General features: G+C 39.8%; 1 protein-coding gene across 1 annotated transcript in view; it reads right to left on the bottom strand.

Moving 5' to 3' along the window:
- RARB (retinoic acid receptor beta) overlaps nucleotides 1-15,883 on the bottom strand; it is a 387,901-nt gene that overhangs the window by 172,965 nt on the left and 199,053 nt on the right. The window lies entirely within an intron of this gene.

Below are 15,883 nucleotides of genomic sequence, written 5' to 3'. Positions count from 1 at the left end.
ATCTGTTTTACAACAGGTTAATCAGTCTTTTTAGAACATAAAAAAATGGAACCACCTTCAGTGACTCTGGTCAAATGCTAGCCATCTGTTAAATATAAAATGTATTTTTTCATAAAATATTGTCTGCATATATTTGTCATGGTCATGAACTATATTTTAATGCACCTTTGGCTACTTCATCTGTACTCTTCCCACTCCACCCACTCGCCTACCAGGATTACTGCTAGAATCTGGAATAGACTTCCCAAGGAGGTGGTGCAGTCCCCTACCTTGGAAGTCTTCAAGAGGAGACTGGACAGACACCTTGCTGGGATCATTTTATCTCAGTGGTATTCCTGCCCAGAGCAGGGGGGTTGGACTCATCTTTCAAGGTCCTTTCCAGCCCTTAATATCTATGATTCTAAATCCCTGAGCTGACTGAAGTTGATAGCACTTAAAAATTATCTATAAACATTTCTTCCCCTTCCTCAAAGGGTGGGATTTCCTTCTAAAATCATGCAGGTTCAATGCTGCCAGCTCTCATGACATTCCTGTGCGTTGGTGTCATTGTCAATCCCCTCCCCCACAACTGCCAACATCAAGTGATGACGGAAAAAAAGCTCAGATTTCATTAAAAAGACTTTCTAGCCCTCAAGCTTATAGAGAAAAGTTTGAAACCATATGCCCTTGCAAATGAGAAACCATAAAGCACATGTAATAAACCAAGAGTTCATTATTTTTAAAACCTCATGATTTTTTAGTCATTCACATTAGTTTTGTATACTTGGGGAGAGCAATACTACAGGCTGGAGAGGCAGAATGGGAGGCGTTCAGTCCTAACCCAACAGCAGATTATGGTTACACATCTTGTGTTGACATTAAGATTTTAAAAAAGGCTGTCATTACAAAGGGGAGTTACCAACCCTTCCAATGGAGAAAAAACAGTACTCAGAAATCAAACTGTCATCATATATATAGAAATGCTATTGCTGATGATTTTTAGATGTGGCTTCTTTGTGCTGATAGTTTCTCATTACGAAAGACTCTGATAGCATGGTAATGACCCTTTCTCCTTCTTTATGCCAGCACAAACTGGGGATGAATCTGGCCATATACAATGTAGAATATATTGTTTCCATACAGAAAGCAGACATTCTATGTAGCACATGGACCAGATTCTCAACTGGCATAAATATTAGCATAATTTCACTGACGTCAGGATTTATGTCAGCTTGCACCTTCCTGTCCCTATTTTATTTTGTGCTATTCCTCGTTTTTCAGTCAGCTCAGGTTTTATTCTTAAAACAAAATGAATTACTTAGATACATGTTTGTATTAACTATCTTTTCTACACTTTAAAAAGTGCCTTTGTTTTTCTCTACAGACTTCTCACAGTTCACCTGAGAATCCATAAAGCACTGGGAAAACATGGCATTTTCTAATTATATTTATAATAAACTAACGTTTAGTTCCATGCATTAAAACTAGAAGGCTCTCCCTGGAAAGATTAACTGCTTTCTTAATCTCAGAAACAAATTAGAAGTATCTGCTTAGCTGATAGAAGTTCAGTGTATTAAAAAAGAAAGCAATATTTCAGGAAGGTTTTCCTCTCTGCATATTCATTACCAAAAACAAATTTCAGTTTTTACTATGGGTACAAAATTTCGTTCAAACTGTTCTTAGTTAGATAAAGTTAGCACTGAATTCACTGGGAAGTTGGCCTGTAACATGGTAAGGACTATAGAATTGAGTATTATTTATAGCATGTTAAAAATATAATTTCACATAAATGTCAGCATGTACCTATCAAATCTTTACATTCTTCATTAAACTAATGCTTCCTAACATAATGAAGAAAAGGCTACAAAATGTAAGTGTATTGTAATGTTCTTGTATTAAGGTAGAGATATCAAAATAAATTTGCAACCATATCATTATATCAATCTCCAGTATTACTACATTAGTACTATAACCAGAATTAACTAGCTTCAGGTCAAATTACTAATAAATCTTTAGAAATTAAATGTATAATTTGTCAAGACCATATGCCTTCACAAATTGATTATTCAGAATTTAGAAGCTTTTTAATTAGGAAGAAATTTATGCAATACTGTGTGTAATAATTACGAATCAGCTCTTCTGTAATATTTTTGTACATCAGCAAAAATTAAAATATTGGAAAACATTACCAGGTCATTGCACTATTTCAATGTCAAAAGCAACACATAGCTTAAATTTAGAGGTTAAAGATATCTTCCCGTATCTTTTACATCTTACATAGCTTTATGATCTCAGGACTAGAATCATTAACTGAATACAAAATCAATGTGAAAAAGATCTAATCTGACCATTTTCAAGTGCACAGTCACTAAACATGATTTATACTACTGTAAAACTTTTGCTGTGGTTCTATAGTTTTACTAAACAGCTTATATTCAGAGTCATACTTTCATTTTATGCCACACTAAATAACAGTATTTTGTATTTCTCCAGTGTCTTCTAGCCAAAGGTCTCAAAGCATTTTTACAGATATTAATAAATGGAGCTTTCAGAACAACCATTAGAGTTAAATATTTTGCACCCTTTCTTGATCACAGGAAATTAAGGCACAAGAATGTTATGTGATTTGCCCCAAAATCAGACAAGGAGCTTGTGACAAAGATGAAAAAATACGCTGGGTCTCCTGATTTCCTCTCCTCTGCTTTAACGACAAAACTATTCAGCTTCTTCACCCCCACAACAGCTCTGGGTACTTCTATCAACATTTCATAGGAGAAGATTTTTTTGACAGAGAATACAAAAGCTGCTTTGTTAGTCTGGACACTTTTTTTCCTACCTAATAAAAACATGAATAGAAGTGGGACCTCAGTAAGCATATGGCAGAAAGTCTGGACTAACTGAAAAAGGGGCCTAAAAGAGTTTGCTCTGTCATTCTCAAACAAGTTTACTGCTGAATGTATATGGTGAAAATGAGGGGTACACAGAACAGACCATAATGGAACATTGTTTATGTGCACAACTTGGCAACTGCATATACAGTACAGAGACTATCTCCAAGCAGAACAAAAACGCAAAGGGGGAGTGATGACAATCAAGTATTCCAAGGCAAGAAAAATGTTATTTCATATACAAACCAAATAAACTGATGTGGTTTCTCCCCTGCTATGATCCAACTGGCAGCTATCAAGTGCACACATTATGTAGCTGTTTAAGAAACGAGAAGTGACCCAGTCTTACATATAATATTGGTCTAAGGCTTCTTTGTCTTAAGCAGTCTTCCTATGTTTTCAATACCACAAGAAAAACAGTTAAGATTTTTTTTCTTTTTTTGGATGCATTTTCTCCTAGCTAGAAGAAAAGATGGGGACAGAGCTTGTAGTAAACACCAAAAGGAATTAAGCCACATCTTCCCCCTTTTGAGGTCGTATTGAAAGATACCAAGCTATTTCTTTCTTCTGAAGTTCTTTCTTGCAAACCTATTACATGGCTTTAGTGAGTGACTTGAGGGTGATGATAACTGAGAGGTACTTATGCTCTTGAGAGAATTTTTCCTTTTAATCATTGCTCATGAAGAGAGGGAGCGCCTGCAAAACCTCCCAGTCTCTGCAGTCTACAGATAGCAAGCGATGGGCTGAACATTTTTTTTTGCTTCCTTCTACAGACTAGAATATCATGCTTTGACAGCCGCTATGCAAACAAATGAGAGTAATTTTATTCCTACAAAACCCACTTCAAACATCTACCCAACTGAAAGAGAAAAAAAGATGACAAGTTAGAAAACAGCAGGTGGAGTGACAACAGAACCATAGACAGTAAACAGATAAAGCAGAGCATTTTATGCAATTAATAAGCCTCTTGTACATTAGACATTGAGAGGACACAGCTTTATTAGGGGATCACTTAGGATCCTGAGCAAATTATTGTGCAGTGTCCTTCATAGAAACCTAAACCTAGCCTGGAATTTCAATTAATGTGAGGCACTGTTAATAGATAAAGGCAGGATCTTCTCCGCAGCCCTCGCTCTTGCACTTAATAGAGCTTGAAAGGAAAAGTCAAGATATAAATCCACACCCATATTATATTTTTCCAAGATATTCTATATTAGTTACTGAATCAAAAAGCATGGGTCCCAAAGCCCCTAAGCTTAGGCAGGTATGAAGTCTTATGTGGAATTTATGGATTGCGTGCATTTATTCACCAGCCTGTCCTGGAAAACTTTGTTAAAACCTCTGGCTTTTAGAGTCTAGTGAAAACAGCACTGCCCTGTTCTTTAGTTTTTACTTTGCTAAATCACATTCTGGGCACTGAAGTTTTATAAGGCTATCTCATAAACTTTTATCAGTTTCCAAATGAACACCAATAGCTATAAAGTCATGTTCTCGTCCTCCTTTTTTTGAGGGAGGTGGGATTAGTTGTTTTTTGTTTTCTTTTGTTTTTTTAAGGTTGTAGGAGCCAAATCTCCCCTCTCTACAAAATCTTATACATACCTGCCATTTTGTGCTAACACAGTAGCATTGTGTAGTGCTTTGCAGAGTCTACATTTTGTTTTAAGAGACAACCCATTTCCAACAATTACTCCTGGCTAAGTGGTGTCTACATGACTGCAACAACTGTGCATCTGCAGTGTCGAATGTACAGTATATCAACCCACCCACTGTTATGGTGCCAATCCTTACAAAGCAAACCACGTTCTCAAAGGAGAAAGAATGTGGCCACTTACAGCTCTATTATTACATGACAACAAGGGTGCAGAGAAATGTGAACTACGAGCTGATGCACTCCCCACTCATTACACAAGTATTCTTGATGGCTGAACCTCCGAAGTGTTTTAGCACTGTTGATTATAAAGACAGCTTTTGTACTCTGCATTAGCACTGTCCAGCAGTGAAAGGCAGGCTCTGCCGTCTCATGAAATGGCATCCAATTTCACATGATTTTTTGTCCCAGGACACTGGGGCGCTGACTGCTGGTTCTGGGAAGACATTGGCAGTACCATGGGGAAATCAAACTGGGGTAGCTGTTGTTTTAAGAGGCATTTTGTTAACACTATTTTTGTGTAAAAGATTACATGGTACTGGGGGAAGACTCTTAATGTAACCAACCTTCTCCAATTTCTCTGGAGAATAACAATGCTTACTCTTCTTTAAGGCCCAGATCTGGTACTTGGGTGATTCTATAAGGATCTCAGTTTTCACTTTAAAAACAAGTTTCTAGCTCTCATGATTGAGCAGAAAAAATTGTTATCATGATCAGACTGGTGGTACCCTAAAGGCTAAAGAACAAAGGGACAAATAGAAAGAACCCCCAAATAATTTATGTTTAATTAAATGTCACTATTTGTGCCAATATTATGATTTTGGGACATTAGAGATTGATCCTATCAAGTAAGCCAGAAATGCTATTATACACTTTCAATGACAACGTGAATTCAGTAGTGTCCATGACTGAAAGGACTGAAAATGGAAAAGCTTAGTGCATCCATAGAAAAGACAGAACAAACGCATGAAGTGACAGTACAGGTTTTCCCATGTCGCAAGCCAACACAGAGTAACCCAAAGGTACCACCTTCAGAGCTGAGATTTCATATTGATTCTGTCCTCAGATATTCTGCAGAGACTTCTAACAAGGGTACCACTTTGAATGTATGCAGGTGATGATTTATGGTGACAACATCTGTTTGCTATATATCGGACTAAAACGACCAATCCATTTTACACAGATCAAACAGCCGACAGATAGTAATGACTTTGGTAACTGCTGCTCTGAGCTAATTTCAAACTGGTGACTTTCAGATGAAAAGCTCTGTATTCACTGTTAATAATCCTTCAAACTATGCAGTAGTATACACTTCAGTTTATCAGGAAACTTCATGGAAAATAATATTCTTGGCCGCCCCTTCAAAAAAATGAAGAAAGAAACTCAGTCCTTCTTTGTTACTTTAACCCAGCTCAAGTGTATCACAGGGTAATATGGTGATGATTGTAAGTGTGAGTGACAATGGAAGCCCCGCAATTCATCCTCAATTACTACTCTTAATCGTGTACTACTCTCAATTACTCTCTGTAATCCTAAAAACAGCATTGTGGAGAAACATGTTATCTATCTGCAACCAGAAAACGATGGGCACATAGGAAACAGCTTCAGAAACTGGCACCCTCTTGTTAGGAGACTTACTCAATGCTGCCAACAGAACCATGCCAGTGGAATTAGGAATTTCCTTCATGGAAATGCTTTGTGGACGAGAGAAAAAGTTATTTACAAATACATCTTAAACGGTTGTGCTCTGAGTCTAAGAACAGCCACAAATGGTGCTCAATACATGGAAGAAGATACGGAAAGCATAAAAAACTCCACCTTTCTGTGTTCGCAGGTTCTGTCTAAACTGCAGCCAGGAGTGCAAGTGCAGCTAATGCAGACACCCGCAAGCTAGCTGTAAAGTAGCTAGTAGCACTGTAGTCACAGCAGCAAAATGCTCCTGCCACACAGGGTAAAAGCACTACCAGTTAGCCCTCACTGAGCTCCACACTGCCACAGCTACACAGCATTTGGTACCTGAACTGCCTAGTTTCAAGTTAGCTTACACACGTTTTCACTACCTGGCAGTTATACCTGTCATGGCACTATAGACCTAGAGGAAACATGCATGTGTATAATGATTTCTGCACCTGTAAAGATGACTGGGCTAGTTACTAAGGATGTGAACCTCATGCCTGCTCCAGTATTTATACTCAATAAAACAGACTGGAATGGCAAAAAACACATCTATTCAGTAGAAAGCTTCCATGGGACAGGGATGGTTTAAAGGAGGCTGTGGAGTTGTCTTCTGAGGACCCTGCCACCAGCTATGATATAAGAAGGGTGTACTAAGTGAGGCTGGGAGGTAAGGGTAGAAAATAGGGCCTTACTACACAGAGATTTGAGATTTGTGGCAGCACTTACAGTTCACAGAGGCCCCAAAGACTGCCCAAATTAGGCCAGGGGCTACAGAGAAGGGCACAAGAGGACAGTCACAAAGTATGGCTTAAAGCTCATTAATTCCTTGGGCTGCTAGTTCTCTGGTGTGCCACTCAGTGGAAGAGAATGGAATCGGACCCGATATTTCCAATCACAATCTGTAGCCTGTACAACTTGTTATGTATTGAGAAAGAGAAAACCCTTTAAAAATCTAAACTATACCACTTCTGCTGGTAACTCTGACTCTTAGAACTGAATCCTGTTCACATTTATGGATTCCCTATGCGTTTTAAACCAGCAGATAGTAATTTGAGAGCTATCTTTTAAGATGGGAAAGCAGACATAGCTAAGAAGAAAACTGTCTAACAAGAACAGTTCTGCAAAGTATTATTATTTGCTAATCACCAATGAAGTTTTTCATACCATACAAGGCACAAGAAGACTCAATGACTTGCTCTGATGGGTTTTGAATAACTTAAATATATTACGTTTTGAATAACTTAAATACATTATTCCATTATCATTATCTGATCCTTTTGTAGAAGGATTTGTTGCCCAGCTACCTCCTATTTGGTATAAGGAAAAGCTGAAGTAATCACAGATATCAGCCCTTGAATTGTTGATAAGTAGGGACTTCTATTAGCAAGATCTGCAGACTGAAGTCCTATTTTCAAAGGTGCTGAAATCTTGCTGTTCCTGTGGTAAGTTCATAGCTGCAGATAACTTCAGCAAGAGCTGCAAATGCCCAACACCCCTAAAAATCAGGCTAACTGTTAGCAAAAAGGAATAGTGACATAAACACATTCAAACATAACTATATTTAAGCAGTTCTGAAGGCTGAAAACCTAGCCTGGAATATCCTTGTTAAGTAGAAGGAAGAGTAGATATGCACCTTATAGACTAACGAAAGTAGGTGCAAATGTACCCTGCCTTCTAGTTAACTTCAGACTAACACAGCTAACAACTCTCTGCTCATAACCTCCTTAACTCACTTTGCTGTTCCTAGGTATAAGCAGTAAGGCCAGAAGAAAGAAGAGAGGATCTGCCCAAGCTTACTTGTCTGCTAGGTTAGCATTGTTAAGGTACCCCAGCTTATGCAGCCAATGGCACACAAGATTACAGGTAGTCCTCAACTTTATGATGTTCGAGTTACAATGAACAGCACTTATGATGTTTATAAACTGACACCCTGTTTCAACTTTCTGATGTCAGTTTCGACTTTATGACGCTGGATCAGATGCAACGCCAGCGAACAAGTTCGCTGCACTGCCCGTGTCCCTGACTCAAGATGCTCAGTTGCTGTTCTGATGCCATTTTTACATGGTAAATCTTTGTGTTTCCATACTTTTTCTTAAAATGTAGTGTTTCTTTGCCCATAATATTGGCAGAAAAGTGTAAATCTGGTGCAAGCGATGTTTCTAAGAACCATACAGCAATTACTATGGAAACAAAAATGGAAATAATTAAGAAGTCCAAAAAAAGTGAGACGCCAACTGAAATCAGTAGAGCTTTGGATATCCCCCAAATGACTATTGTGGGGATATCCAAAGATAAGGTAAGAATTCAGGAACACGTTAAGGGCTCGGCTCCTATGCAATCAACTGTGATAACTAAGCAGCATGTTAGACTTATTGCTCATGTTGAAAAACTGTTACTCGTTTGGCTGGAGGATCAAAATCAGTGCCATGCTCCTGTGAGTTTAAGCATAATTCAGGAAAAGGCTAGGAGTCTCTATGATGATCTAAAGAAACAACAGAGGGACAGTTCTAATGCTGAGCCCTTTAATGCAAGTGGGGGGTGGTTTATGCATTTTAAAGCCAGGGCCAATTTGCATAACATCGAGGTATCAGGTGAAGTTACCAGTGCTGATGAAGAGGCATCTCATACTTTTCCTGAAATCATCGGATGAAATCACTGAAAAGGGTGGATATTGTGCTCGGCAATTTTGTAATGTTGACAAAACTGGGCTTTTTTGGAAAAAATGCTGTCGAGAACCTGCATTCCCAAGAGGAGGAATCCATTCCAGGGTACAAAGCTGCTAAAGATAGGCTCACTCTTTTGCTCAGTGACAATGCTGCAGGTGACTTTAAATTTAAACCTTTACTTGTGTACCATTTGGAAGACTCCAGAGCTTTCAAGGGATATTCCAAGGCATTTCTCCCAGTAATATGGACATCTAATTCTAAGGCATGGGTCAATAAGGACATTTGTGAGGACTGATTTAATCATCATTTTGTGCCAAGTGTCAGGGATTATTGCAGCAAAAACAATCTTGCATTTAAAGCATTGTTAATCCTCAACAATGCTCCTGGTCATCTAACCAGCCTTGATGACATGCATCCTGACATCAAAATGGCGTTCCTGCCCCCCAATACCACCTCATTGTTGCAACCCATGGACTGGAGCTAATTGCATCCTTCAAGGCCTATTATCTTAGGCGTGCATTTGTCCAGGCCATCAGGGCAATTGAGAAGGAAGGTGGACCAACTCTGAAGGAATTCTGGAAGGGCTTCAACATTTACCATGCAGTTAAGAACACTGGTGAGGCATGAAATGAAGTTAAACAATCACATTTGAATGGTGTTTGGAGAAAATTGTATCCTGAGTTTGTGTCTGACTTCCAAGGCTTTACAGACACTGTTGAAGAGGTGACCAAAAATGTTGTTAAAATGGGCAAAGAACTCAACTTAGACATTGCACCAGAGGATGTTGATGAGTTGCTGGCATCACATTCTGAAGAATTAACTAATGAGGACCTCATTGAATTGGAATAGCAAAAAGTGGCAGAGGAAGAAGAAGATGCACCTGTGACAGCTGAAAATTATGTCTGTGTGATAAAGGTGCTTGCTGAGTGCTCTGTGAGGATTTGACCAGGTGTTTTTGTTGTTTGTTTAGATATTGTAAGCTGTATGTTGCCGCTAAGAGCCTAATTAAAGTAAAAGATTAATGAGGCCTTGTATGTAGTGAGGCCTAGTAAATTTAGCAAGGCCTTGTAGAAGTAGTAGTAGGCCTTGTGGCATAATCAAAATTAACCTTATCAGAAGAATGTAAAGGCTTGTACTGCTATTGGTCAGTCCTAAGGAAAGTTTGTAGTGGGAGAATCTGAATGGCTGTAAATTATCAGCATAGCTCAGAAGTTATAAATTGGCTAGCACATCCGGAAACCATTAGAAGGAAGATGCAGGGGTGTGAGAGAAGCTACTGATTTAAAATTAGCTGGTGACCTGGATTCAGTGGGTCCGTGGATCTTGAGGAGCCTGAGGACTGAATACCAGTGTCCTTCCCAGTACCCCTTAGACAGCGCATATTGGGGACGCCTGACTTCACTGAGCTTTATAGAAGAGGAACTTGTTGTACATCAGGCATCAGAGGGGACTACCAATAAGTTGCCAACGTGAATTGTTATTGTCTGTCATTGTTACTTTGTTACTACGCATAGTTGCATTTTTTTTGTTAAGTCAATAAACCTTTCTTGCATTTTACTCCTGACCACACTCTCAATCCCGAACCCTCTGCTGGTGGCTGGGACAGCACCCACTGTTGAAGAGACTCCTCCTCATAAAGTCTTGACACCAAAAGTGTTGACTGAGGCATTTCAATATTTGGAAGCTGCCATGTCCCTGTTTGAGGAACATGACCCCAACATTGAACGCAGTGCATCATTGACTAGGGTAATATCCAACAAGTACAGCTGCTACAGAGAAATTTACAAGTAACAGAGGAGAACCTCTCTCCAAACTTCCTTGGACACTTTCTTTAAGAAAGCAGACAAGACTCCAGAAAAACCTGCTGCCAAGACTCCTGAGAAGACTCCAGCCAAGAACCCTTCAGAGTCCAACCAAGAGCCCTTCAAAAAGTCGAGCAAAGTCACCTTAAAGAAGTCCTTCCAAATCAATATGATTGCTATTTATAATACAAATACATCAATGTAGCTATTTTACTCATCTATAATTGATTGAGTAAAAAATTCTGGGTTATTTATGGTGAAAGTAGGGTACCAGGGCTTGGTTCAGGAACCAATCCCCCATTTATAACATTGTTCCTATGGGAAAATTGGTTCCGAGTTATGATGTTTCAACTTAAGACGTGGTTTTCCAGAACCAATTGTGTTGTAAATTTGAGGACTGCCTAAATATGGCTAATATCATATCCAACTGCTTTTGTCCAACTCATATGACTAGGTACTCATTTTCAATGGGTCAACTAGGGCTGCCTTTGGGTGAGACTTGCACTACCACCTCTGGACTTATAGTGAGAAACTTTAAATACTCTGCCACCAACCACCTGAAGTCCGTGTATAATGTCATTTTGCAAAGAGGGGCATGATGCAGTCTAATGCTTTCTATACTGGCACCACAAATTTGATACTGACTGGCTTTGTGGCCTGCAATCAGTCAGGTTCTGTGTGACATTTATGATGCTGCTAAAAACTATACACAATTAAATCACCAGTGGATGAAAGAGCAGCTGCTTGGTTAAAGTACCAGTTTTTAAAATTTCAAATGTACTTAGCAGGAATATTTTGACCCCATTCCAATAGAAAAAATAGAGCATTTTAAAATTATGTGGACTAAAATGTTCTTGTTTGGGTGTTTATTTATTTATGTATTCATTCATTTACTTATGTTTTTTTTCCCTATGCACCACAAAGCCAAGTGAATTCCAGGGAACTAGATGATTGAATAGCCATGGATTTTTCTAAAAGAGGCAGGGATCTTGGGATTTTGTAGTCTATAAGGAATTCAGTGCAGCCTGAGAAGTAGATGAATAAACGTTTTTATTGCTGCGGTAACTGACACTTGATGCTGATTTTTCCTACCCATACTACAGACATCAGGCCATATTACACAGGTGTACGTACACTGGACACCACGGAATTACTCTGAATTACCACCAGGGTGACAGCATGGATTTTGGTTCATTCTCTTCCTGACGCACAGATCCAAGGTAGTAAGCCTATAGAATATTAAAATATTAGAACTTCTTTAGAGATACAGCTAGGTCATCGTTTCATTTTAAACCTGAAAGATAAACCATGTGTTTACACAATTCTAATAGGTATATGTTATTATGTGTTGTTCATTTGTTCTGAGCTTAGGACAGGGGTGGGCAATTATTTGGGCCTGCAGGCTACATAGGCAGTTCTGAGAAGCTGCTGCAGGCCAGTCAGCACCACCCCCCCGCACATGCAACAGCCCAGAGCCCGTGTGCCACCACGAAAATAGCACAGCCTCAGCCCTGATCCTGGCCCACCCTGTGCCTGCTCTGGACTTGTCCCAGCTAGAGCGGACCAACTGGAACTCACACACATAGCCCCAAACCTGGCCCAACGTGCATCTGCTCTGGACTACCCGCCCATGCTGAGCAGTGGTCAGGCAGAAGCTGCTGCTTGGCATGGAGGAAAAGCAGCCCCTCCCTATCACTGCTGCCAGGCCCTTCTTGCTGCAGCTGCCCAGGGCCCGTGCCTGGGCTGCCGTGCGGCTCCTCTCTGCCACCATCACCGCCACCTCTAGGCCACCCAGCAGAGCAGCGGTGGCAGTAGAGAAGAGCTGCAGGGCAGCCCAGGCGTGAGTTCCAGGCAGCTGCAGCAGGAAGGGCCCAGCAGTGGCAAGGGAGAGAAGCCACTTTTCTCCTGTGCTGAGCAGTGTCTTCTGTCTGGCCACTGTTCAGTGTAGACCGCTGTTCAGTGTGGGCAAACGAGTCTGGAGCAGGCATGGGACAGGCTGGGGTCAGGGCTCTGAGTGCAGGTGCCTGCCAGTACAATGTGACTGGGGCCAGCAGCGGCGACAACTGGAAGGAGCCACTACCACCTAGGTCGCCTAGAAATGTAGTCCAGCCACAGTCCCTCTGCATGCCCAGAGGGTAGTGGGACATGCCAGAGGCCAGACAGTGCCTGGGCCAGGTGGGACCAAGAAACCTACCACAGGCCAACCAAATTCACTCCTCAGGCCAGATCTGGCCCATGGGCTTTGTTTTGCCCACCCCTGGCTTAGGAAAACAAGATACCTAACTGGATAACTATGTAAAAAAATAGTATTACCCAGGTTTTAATCTCAAAACCCTATGGAAAAATTTAGATATAGATGTATATATTAGACATAGGTTGCTGGAGTCATTTTTTTTTTGTGATCCCAGAATCAACAACATTTCAAGAATGGCTTGGAGAAATGACACAATCTAATAGTCGTATGGATTTAAACCAACATTTCCAAACTTGCCAGCAACAGGTAGGGACATAAATCCATATTTTAGGTACCATTTTCAAAGATGCCAAGCATTCACTGTCCCTACGTACTTCAATGAGAGCTACAGGCATGCTGTACTGCTGAAACTTGCACCATTCATTTATTTAGGAATACAAACATGGATTTAGCTTTTTAATTCTTTTTTCTCCCCAAGTTATACAATTTTCGTTTTAGGCCACATCAAGAAAAAAACTGAAAACCATGTAAGACTTGAGAGAAGTCTTTCATAAATGTAAAGACAGAGCAATATAAAGACTAGATTGTCTATGGCACTTAGTTGGGCCATAAACCCCCTTCCTTATGCCAGCAAAACACAGTCTGAATAGTTAAAAAAAAACAAAGTTAATCTAGAAACTGAGCAACAGTAATGGGGTTAATGCATCATCATATTTACCTATGTGACAGTATTTGCAATATTACCTATATTTAGCATTTAGGAATGCAGTAAGGTGAAACACTATTGGATTTTCTCTTTAGCACAGAAGTAATTCCCCAACCCCTACCTCCTACACTGCTTTTCAGCAATATTTTTAGGGCTTTTGGTGGCTGAGTCTAAAAACATTCTGACCTTGGGTACCAACAACATGATATGTTCAAAGAGCCAAACCCCTCAAATCAATTACATTTGGCACAATGTTTGAATTTCCTGTTTATTTGCTTTTGGCCTTCCTGTGTGTTGGTGCAGTACCTAGGGTCAAGCTCAGTTAGATACAAAGACAATGCAAAGGCAGAACACTTTTCTTTTCCTCTGGCTACTGAGGAAATCCCTGCTTTAGATTAGAAAATAACTAATGATTGTGTGTCCCTTTATGCTTTGGAGTAGGGCCCCTTATTTTATCTACATGGCAGCTACCTGTCAACGTGTGGTGCTTGGAGTAGCGCACTGGGAGTTCATACACACCAAGACTATCTAAACAGACCATTAAGTGCTAGTAAAGTAACACATGTGAACGACAGGTCAATAAATTCTAAACAACTTATGTTCACTGCAAAGACCTAACTGTTTTAGAACAAGCTGTGTTTACATAAAATCAATTTTTACAAGCACCTAAATAATTAAGGAATATACCACAATAATAATTATATTCTGAATTCAATATACTAGTTCCATAGTACTGTAACGAATTCCTTTCTTATTTATTTGCTTTTGTCTTTTTTCAAGGTTCTAGCTTTCTAAACAACTCCTTGTCTCTATGGGAACTGTTAAAACTTTGACTTGTGTCCAAATAAGAAGCAGTTACTGTTTTTTATACTAATTAATATGGGCTTATTCAATAGAGTGAACATGGCCAAAATGGTACAAAAAGTCAATAATTCATGTTTTGAACATATGCCATTTTTATCCTTTCTAAAAATATTAAGCAAGCCAACTATACCGTATCAATCCATTGGCACTGATGAATCTATACATATGCACAGAAAATTGAAATTATCCATATTCAATTTTAGGTCACAAGTTAGAAAGGTTTAGATCCAATGTCAGTTGATCTCTTAACCTTCTGACCCTCATGTGTCATGCCATCTATTAATTATGAAGGATGTGTACGCATATGCACACAGAATTGTATGTAAATGGTTGGCAGACAATATGGTACTCAACAGCCCCAACTCACAAATGAGATCTTACTAGAGCTGAAGTGCAGTGGGCACAGTGATTTACAGTGCAGAGCTTCCCTATCATGTTTGTTGCTTTTTTAGCTACAGGCAACACACTCTCGAATGTTGTAGGTACTATAAATTCACATTTGCCAATCCATGATGCCATCTGTTCCCTAAAGCATCTACATAAAGTATGCCAATGCAAACCATTTGCAAACTGTTTTTGCAAGCGAATTCTTGTGAAAATACAATGTGGCACATTTGCAATTTCAAATGGAGACCACTGGAGGTTTTTTTTAAATTGTCATTGCTTAAATCACTTTTTGTTCAAGAAGTGTTTGCCTATTGTTCTCAGATTTCTTACCTTTACTATGAGAAAATGGCATCCCTTCATGTCAGCAGAAGAAGGGGAAGATCTCCTAAATCAGTTTAGTACATCAGCTCAGTATTGTGGTGGCAAAAGGAAAGAGAAGCAGAGTTTGTCTTTTTGTGTTCAGAGACAAAGAATACAAAGTCCATGAGAATGCTCTGGGATAGACAACTGCACAAGTTTTGGTTCACAGCAGAACTCTTTTCCCTCAGTGTGAGTCAAACATGGATCAAGGATAGGGTTATTACAGTAATGGCAGTAACTGTACCAAAATGAACAAAATGCAGGTGTGAATCTATAAGTCTCTCACACGGTACCAATTTATCTTTGTGTTTCACCTAGGAAACTGAAAGAAATTCTTAATGAGCGTTTACCCATGTAAGAATTATGATGGCAATTTGCAAAGCTGCCATTATGGCATAAGAATCACTGTGACTATTTTATCAAGGCCAATCTAAACATAGAATCATACAATCATGACTCTGGAGGTCATTTACTCCAATCCCCTGCCTGAGGCAAGATCATCCCTACCCAAGCCATCCCATACAAATCCTTGTCTAAACTATCACTATACCCACACAAGCAACCCTGTCACACAACTACAAGACATAATAGTAGGGGTGGGCAATTATTTGGGCTGGAGAGGCACTTAAGGCATTTCAGTGAGCTGTTGCAGGCCAGGGTAGGGGAGCTGATATGGCTGGGCATCAATGGGAGGTATGGGGGGGGGGGGGCG

This window comes from Gavialis gangeticus, unplaced genomic scaffold (assembly GCF_001723915.1).
Source record: "Gavialis gangeticus isolate Ggan-Ray unplaced genomic scaffold, GavGan_comp1, whole genome shotgun sequence".
NCBI classification, from domain to species: Eukaryota; Metazoa; Chordata; order Crocodylia; family Gavialidae; genus Gavialis; species Gavialis gangeticus.
The sequence above is the reverse complement of the archived record's forward strand: the minus strand, read 5'-3'. Positions and strand labels throughout refer to the sequence as shown.